Below are 9,040 nucleotides of genomic sequence, written 5' to 3' on the forward strand. Positions count from 1 at the left end.
GAGAAACTTGTAACCATGTTGAGATCAATGAAGCTAGCGATCTAGTAAAGAGTTCTTCCTCTTGTCTCTCTTCTTGCATACCGGCCTTTGGTTGTGTTCTTGAGGAAAGCATCCGGAAGTTCTTCCCATCTAATCGCAAACCCTCCCCCGAATCCTCATACGTCCATTCGGCCCCAACTTAAGCCATCCTATGGCATCTGCTCGTTCACCACGACGACAACGGTGCCCCTGATCGAGCTTCCAAACGTTCTTTCATGTAGCTCAACAACTGCTTCGAGGTGATGGAAATCACGAAGAGGAACACGCCGTCAGCCACGAGGCGGGCCCGTGATAGGCCCCGAGCTTTACACATATTGACGATGGTCGGGGCACGCTCATCTTCTATACATTCATTGTCCACCAGTTGCTTCCTAGCAAGCCTCCACGATGTGCTTGCAGCGTCAGGCCTGCTGCTGCCCAAGATGGTGATCGGGCCATGGCCATGAACAACAACATCAATAGGTGCAGCCTACACGAAACCGCCCTTCCCACCATGCGCCTTCGTCAACTCATAGTGGCTCTCCATGCCTTGGTAGGTGTCAAAGGGAATTGAGGGAAACAATAAAATGTTTTGGTGGAAGACAACGCCATGGCTCTTGAAATTTATAGTGCATCTGCCGGGAATAGGGGGGGAGGAGGACTAAATTGGTATAGTCACGAAGGCCATTACCATGTGCGCCATCGCCGGCAGTGTCTAGCTTTTTTTTTTTGAACAAGGGTAGGATGCTGAGCACCCTAATTTTCATTACTCATAGACATTGTACAGATACAAATATTGTTCCTGCTGGTAGCAACCTGCTGATCGCTATAGAAACAGGACACGAGGATGATGTATGAGTAGAATTGTTGCAAGAGCAAAGAGGCGCAACTCTGGCTAGAGTTTTTGCCTGTTGTGCACACTTGTGAGCAAGTACATTCAGAGATCTTTTTATGTGAAAAATCCTTGGACGAAGCAGCTGCAGTGATTCCTGAAATTGCACAGCATGTCTTCTAATTTCCCACAAGATACTTGGATCAGCACCTCCATGCGCGCTTTTGCTAAACCCAGGTTATCAGTGAAGAAGTAAGGGTCCTGCAAAAGAAGCGAAGAAGCAATGTTGGCTGCAATGAGTAGCCCTTCCGCCTCCGCCTCAATTGGCGTAGAAACTGGAGATGTCTTGGCTGAAATAAAAACATCAATTATGTGTTGGCCCTACTTCCAGGTGATGTGTATTCCAACTCCTGCTTTAGAGGATTGTCCATTTGGTCGCTTCTTTCAGGCTGCATCAACAAATTGAACACTTCTAGCCGTTGGCTGAGATAGTGAATCACCATGATTCCTCGGAGCAATCTGCTCCGGAGAAACATCATTCCCCACATCTTCATCCTGAGCCATATGCAAACATGCTTAAAAGCCGTGGGCCCGATACAAAATAAATAAAAAGGCCATTTCTTGATGCCCAAGAGGTATTAATAAAAGTGTTTGTTGTTATATCTTAGTGTTAATGATAAATGTTTACATCTCATGTTATAATTGTATTAACCGGAAACATTAATACTTGTGTGTTTTGTAAATATAAAGGAGTCCCTAGTAAGCCTCTTGTTAAACTAGCTTGTTGATTAATAGATGATCATGGTTTCCTGATCATGAATATTTGATGTTATTAATAACAAGATCATATCATTAGGTGAATGATATGATGGACATACACCCATAGTAAGCGTAGGATATGATCAAGTCATTAAAATCGTTGTGCTTCAAGGTTTAAGATACAAGTAACTTAACCCTTCGACCATGAGATCATGTTAATCGCCTACACCGAATGGATGCTTTGATGACACCAAACACTACTTCATAAATGGATTGTTTTAAAGGTGGAATGAATTGTTCGGAAAGTATAGGTTGAAGCGTGTGGATCAATAGTGTGATTTGTCCATCCAAATGACGGATAGATATACTCTGGACTCTCTCGGTGGAATGTCATCCAATTAGCTTGCAAGCATGTGACTGGCTCACAAGGGATGTCATATCACGATACGAGTAAAGAGTACTTATCGGTAACAAGGTTGAACTAGGTACGGAGATACCGACGATCAAATTTCGGTAAGTAAAATATCGCGAGGCAAATGGAATCGGTATCGTATGTAAATGGTTCATTCGATCATGAAGTCATCGTATGTGGGAGCCATTATATATCTCCAGGTCACGCTATTGGTTATTGATTGGAGAAGTGTCTCGATCATGTCTGCATAGTTCACGAACCGTAGGGTGACACACTTAAGGTTCGATGTTGTTTTAAGTAGATATGAAATATGGAATGGAGTTCGAATACTGTTCAGAGTCTCGGATGGGATCCAGGACATCAGGTTCCGGAATGGTTCGAACACTACTAGATATCCCCTTTTAGCCGAGGGTCCATTTACCGTCGGATATTTTAGTTGACCCTCGGATACACTTGTATCCGACAGTACACCGTCGGCCATCTCCCGTCGGCTATGCTCGGTCGGCCATTACCCTAGTAGCCGACGGTACGGTCGGCTAATATCTTTTCCCACGGTAATAATCCGACGATGAGCTGTCGAGTATGTTCTGGTCAATAGCCGATAGTTTCCCATCGGGTATAATTTATCTGAGGGTTATTTCCTCCCGTCGATTTTCGTAATACTGGACTGTGCAGTTTTCCCGTCGTAGTTAATTTAACCAAGTGTACCAACAAACTGTAGGTTATTATGATTACTGACTATGTCTATTTCGAAATTTCCGACCATGTAGATTAGGCCCATTTTGTTTTCCCATTCACTCTTTTTTTTTTCCGTTCCTGCTGTTATATTTCAGCTATGTTGCCTGCAATTTATAAATCTCTGTTGTTGTATTTATATTTTTATTTATTACACTTCGTGTCACCCAAAATTTCGTACACATTGGAGAATACAAAACATTGATATAAAGAGCCAAATAAATTCAACGTCCAGAGATTTCACAAGATGCAATTAACGATTGCAAAAAATATGTGATCACAATTACAAGATCTAGCGTCCAGTGTCTTAGAAGCAACCTTTGACTGGATCTGGCGCACGTAGCGCCCTTGGCGGACTGATACGGTAGCAGCTAAGATAGTTGGGGGTGGAGTGACGTCTAGGCTCGTGCCAGCGGAGGAATAAACTCCGGGTCCGACGCCTCCAAGAGACACAGGTGCCCTCGTCAGATCACACTCGTCGCTGTCGATCACCGCATCCTTACAAAGAAACGGAAACAGAGATACTGAGACATGAACAGAGAGAGACGGGGAGAAGAACTACCAACTAAATCTGCTTTTATTTGTTATCAGGAACCCACACCTACCAAGGCTTTGATCCTGTTGTCGTGGCCGCTGCACACCATGGGTATTGGCTCCAATTACTGAAATCTGCCCTAATTTAGAAAACCATACAACAATTGATTAGTAGATGGAAAAGATGAATATGAGATTTGTAGGTAGACCAAGATGAGAGGCCGATTGATTAGCAGTTGAAAAAGATAGCATGTGCCAGACACATCCACCGTCGATCTGATCTTGCAGCACCATGAAAAGAACAGACTTAGAGGAGACAAACCACAAACGAAGAATTAGGGCTCCTTTGATTCAAAGGATTTGCATAGGAATTGTGTAGGATTTGGTTCCTATGGGAAAATTTCCTATACATGTTATTTGATTCATAGGAACATATCCTATAGGAAAAATTCCCATAGGAATCTTGTAGTGTAATTCCTATAGGAAAAAACATTAGACTTCATACCTCACTGGAAAAATTCGCTTTGCTACAATCAAACAAACTTCATCTTCCTATAGGATTGAAGTAGTCATGCCATTCCAATCCTATACCTTTCATATTCCTATGTTTTTTCTATCCTTTAAATCAAAGGAGCCCTTAGTAGAGACGAGCTACCTGGCTGGAGGATTTGGAGACTCGGCGTGCTCCGGCCTCCTTATGCTAATAGGCAGCGGGTCCGTCCTTTGTCCAGTGGGCACACCACCGGACGGTCCATCCCGTCATTGTCCTGAACGCGCCTCTGGTTTGGCTTCTCGCCCGAATCAAACGGGGGTTGTGCGCCGCCGACCTCGACCATGAGACGCCGGCGTTACGGCACATGTTGGACGAGCTCATCTGCAGCATCGACGGACGCTCGCCTCATGACCCTGGGCTCGGGCAACTTGTGGGTCGCGAGGTTGGTCGAGGACATGATCTGGAGGTCGCACGAGGAAGACAAATGGGAGGGATCGTGATTCGTGAGTAGTGGAGGTGAAGACTGGGGACATGATCTGTGCACGCGGTTTATTTTTCACCGACGCGTCCAAATCTCCCGCGTCGTGGGAATTATTTCAACCATTTGCGCGCGGGCGTAGCTAGGTTCGTTACCAAAAAAAATCAATGTAAAGTTATTGGTTAATCAATAAAGTGTTGAATTCTCAAAAAAAATCAAATCATTTATCTACAATATGAGATAAATTAAACAACAAACTAAATAAATACTACGAATTTACAAGATTATACACCTGAGCTTTGAGCCTGGGCAGGGTGTGTAATTTTAATGGCACTTTGCAGAAATTATAGGAACAGTGGCTGGTTGGCTATCACCTATAAACTGCCTCCTATTTACCTTAAATTGAAGGTATTCCTAACTATTTACGGGACATAACTCAATTTTAACTATATATGCATAGAAAAGACCCCTAAATGCAACGAAAATAAATATTTGAGTACTCATGTATATTTGTAGCTCATACCTAGACAAGGATGTCAAGCATATTCTAAATTTTGATGCCAACAATATTGAAAAATTAATGGACATAAAATAAGACTCCTTTATATGTTGCAAATCTTATTTACTTATATCATTAACCTATGGTTTAACATGTCGATCGACTCCATGATTAGACAAGTATTATTAGCCTTTTGATGTCCTCACTATAACCGACGGTAACATTTGTAGCCTCGGCCATTACCAAGAATAGACGAGAGTTATCGTTTTGACCGTCGGCCATTACACGACATAGCCGAGAGTGGCAACATGGCTGTCGGATATTAGTATAAACCGTCGGCCATTGATTAGATAGCCGAGCGTTGGTAACATCCCCTCGTGCAATTGAATATAACGTCGGTTATTTGAAGTCATACCCGAGAGTTTGCTGATAACCGTCGGCTTTAAAGCTACTGTCGGTTATTATCATATTAGCCGACAGGCCGTCGGCTATTAAGTTTCACCGTCAGAAATTTGGGGATTTCTAGTAGTGGGAGAATAAGATTCGTATATGAGAAGTCACATTCCAAGTTTGGAGTGGTCCGGTGAATTTATGGAAGGTTGTAGAAGATTCTAGAATCATCCGGAATAAATCACTATGGAACAGTAGCTGACAAGGTATTAACTTGTCAATGCCTACGGATTGTAGACTAGGGTTTAGTTGGATGTAGAGGGCAAGTAGATCTCGAAGGTTTCAGCCGAAAAGTACTCGACGAATATAAAACTAGGATTGTGTTGACAGTAAATTCGATCCTTTCTTTGTCCCTCGACTCCCCCTTATATAGGAGGTGGAGCCGAGGGTTTCGTAATACACAAGTTTACAGAGTCCGGGAGGGTTTCTGACCCATCCCGCAAGATTACAAGTATCGTTTCCTAATACAACTCTAGCTTTCCTTAATAGCATCTTGGGCTTCCGAATCTTCTTATTCTTTGGGTCGTGTGCCTTTAGTAAACCCCGGGTACCATCTTCGGCAGACCCATTGGGGATGCCTATGTCAGTAGCCCCCCGAGATTTTGCTTGAATCGCAGAGTCATGGAAAATCTCCAACTTTAATCATTCAACATATCTGCTGAATTCATCACATATCTTTAGATACGCAATTCTATATTGTACAGGGATAATGGTAGTTGGGGCTAGTTCATCTGACGGATCAGGTACTAGTTAACTGCTCTAGTGGCAATCCGCAAAAACCTACTTCAAGATCACGTCCCCGGACATGATCTCGGGATACCGATGTAAACTTCGACGGGCGCCGCTTAAGGTCTTACCATTCCGTCGAGTCCCGGTCATATTTTATCGGGTACCTAACGCGTCCGTTAGGATTTTTCTTCGTATCCGTTGATACGGAAAAAAGTAGCAAACCGACGTCGGAGACGGCGCTACGCCGCACGTAACGGATCCGGGGTCTTACCTTCGCAATGTTTTGCGGCATTCGGAGATTATTCGCTACTTTGGCGCTCTGAGAATATATTATCGAGTGCTTTTTCGGCTGCTGGAATAGCACATTTTATCGAGTCAATGTATGACTTATTTTGCCTTCCCGATGGGAGTATATGTAGAGTTATTTGTATAACTCGAAATATGCTCACTTTTTCTTTTTTCTTCTTTCTTTCTTTCTCTCTTTTTCTTTACAATTTCATCGGGAGCGTGCCCGATGGGAGTAGCCCCCGAGGCTACAACCAAGAACTTGTGCTTGGTTGTAGGCTCAACACTTTATTGCCTCATGTCAATGTATTTTCATTCTGTCTCGAACTTTTTATATTTATCGGGTGCGCGACCAGCGCTCCCGATGGGAGTAGCCCCCGAGGCTATGAGCAAATGCTTGCATTTGGTCATAGGCTCTCGACATTTCTATTTTGTCATACTCGAATTTTTCTTTTTTCCAAAGTAGCCCCCGAGCATTTGGGCAAAAACTTGTATTTGTTCAAAAGCTCTCGAAACAATCTTCTGCTGCCGCCATTCTTACAAACCTTCGTATCCGAGATTTTCTCTTGCCCAGGTGACATCATTGCTGACGATAGCCACGATCACTATATCAGGAAAACGCGAGATCTTCTCCCCCTCTGTCTTGTGGGCCCAAATTTCGTACCAGTTTAACACGTCGTGCAAGTGGGGGACACACGTCCTCCGCTTTTCCTCGCGCACGTACTGTAGCTGCTGTACTTTCTTGTCTATATGAAATTACTTTTTACCCCTTGTCCACGTGTACACCATCTGTCCCGCAATCTTTCGATCCAACGGCGCGACGGTTCACCGCACCTCTATATAAAGGTATCGTCTTCCTCCTCTAATCCTTTCGCTCACGCCGCACCTCTGCTTCTCCGCTGCAAGATCCTCCATTGCTCTCCTTGCTTCAAGCGCTCATCCATACTCTCACCCTTTGCCACCAAGCTCATTGATGCCGCCTCGCATCCGTTTGACTAGGCACATCACTCCGGAGTCGAAGATAGCCGCCGAAGATCTGAAGTGGGAGAGATCCAAGATCTCCAATCAAGATATGAACCTGCTAAAGAAGCTGGGGTTCACCAAGAAGGAGAACACGCTGCGCTTCCCCTCCGAGGAAAGCTACCCATCACCTCCAATGGAGTATCGGGTCAGTTTTGTTGACCATCTCATCCGCGGTCTTTCTCCCCCCATCCACGAGTTTCTCCGTGGTCTTCTTTTTGTTTATGGGCTTCAGCTACATCAGCTGACGCCCAATTCCATTCTCCACGTGTCGATTTTTATCACACTGTGTGAGTGCTTCCTCGGAGTCCATCCTAATTGGGCTTTGTGGAAGCGCATTTTCTGCATCCGCCGTAATGGCGCCCACGGCGTCGCCTATAACATCGGCGGCGTCGTTATCTGTGTTCGTCCTGATGTCGAATACTTCGACGTCAAATTCCCCGATTCTGTCCAAGGGTGGCGCAAGATATGGCTCTATATACATGAGGAGAGCTCTGATTCAGTGGAGTACAACATTGCTCCTTTTGACGGAAAAAACAAGATTCTTCGCCGCTGATCCTGGGATGCTGAAGCTACCGAAGAAGAGAAATCGGCGACAGAGGCGCTGATGACTCGCATCCGTGAGCTCCAGAACACCCACGGCAAGGAATTGTCGGGTATCCAGATCACAGCGTACTTCCTTAGGATTAGAGTGCAGCCTCTGCAAGCTCGCAAAAATCACCTTTGGATGTATGCTGGTAATGAAGATGTCGAGAGAATTTCCAAGGACCTTCCTGTGAAGGACTTGGAGAAATTGATCCAAAGGATGTCAAAGCTAAGCAAGAAGGACAGCATTCCAACTTCTTGCCGTATTGCGCCATATAGTGGCGCCAATCCCCTTCCCGAGGTAATTTGTCTGTTTGGTTGCTATATTGTCTCCTTAAGTTTTATTATTTGTCGACTACTGTCTTGCTAGTCTTTTGCATAACTTCCTTCTCTCTTTTTTATCGACACTCTTTCTTTTTCTCAGAACCATCCCTCTCTCACTTCTCTTCCTCCTCTTCCTGAGGGTGGAGAAGTTGAAGACCGTACCGTTGTCGATGATGACAACCAAGGCACCTCGCGCCACGACAGGTGAAGTCGCGGGTTCCCACAGATCCGCGGCTTCTTCTGAAAAAGATGCTGAGTCTGAAGCCAGTGCTTCGACACACTCCCTTCCTCCTGTTTCTCCAAGGAACAAGAGGAAAAGGAGTGAAGTCAAAGATTCCGGCACCTCCCAAGCCGAAGAAACTGATCCTTCAGATGGGAAGGCAGCTTTCAATCAATACACCGATGCCCTCGTCAGCTCGTAAGTTACTCCTTACTCCTTACTTTTTTGCTCTTTGACGTTTTTTATCTTTTTTTTCTTCTTATACTGTCGCCATTTTTATTGTAGTGGTGACGAGGAAGAAGAACAACCTATTGATGCGGCTGCTCGAACGAGTACGTCGCGTACTTTAGTTGTGTCCGAAGCTCAGCATGATGGGGATGAAACTTCGCCTCCTCAGCAAAACGTCGAGCATTCGACTCCACCTGCAAGCCCCCGTGCCCCTTCACCAAAGAGGGCAAGGGTCGAGCCATCCAAGGAACCTATCATGTTCCCTGGTAGCTCTTCGACACCTTCATTAGATGACGTAAGTGTTTCAGTCTTCTCTCTTTTGTTCATGTTCCGAGCCTTTCAGTATTTTCATCTCTCCTTTGTTTCTTGCGATATGTTGTCGAGTCTAGACTGGCTATATTGACTTCTTTTTCTTTTGGTCCTCTCTTCAGCCTTTAAT

The sequence above is a fragment of the Lolium rigidum genome, chromosome 3 (assembly GCF_022539505.1).
Source record: "Lolium rigidum isolate FL_2022 chromosome 3, APGP_CSIRO_Lrig_0.1, whole genome shotgun sequence".
Lineage (NCBI taxonomy): Eukaryota > Viridiplantae > Streptophyta > Magnoliopsida > Poales > Poaceae > Lolium > Lolium rigidum.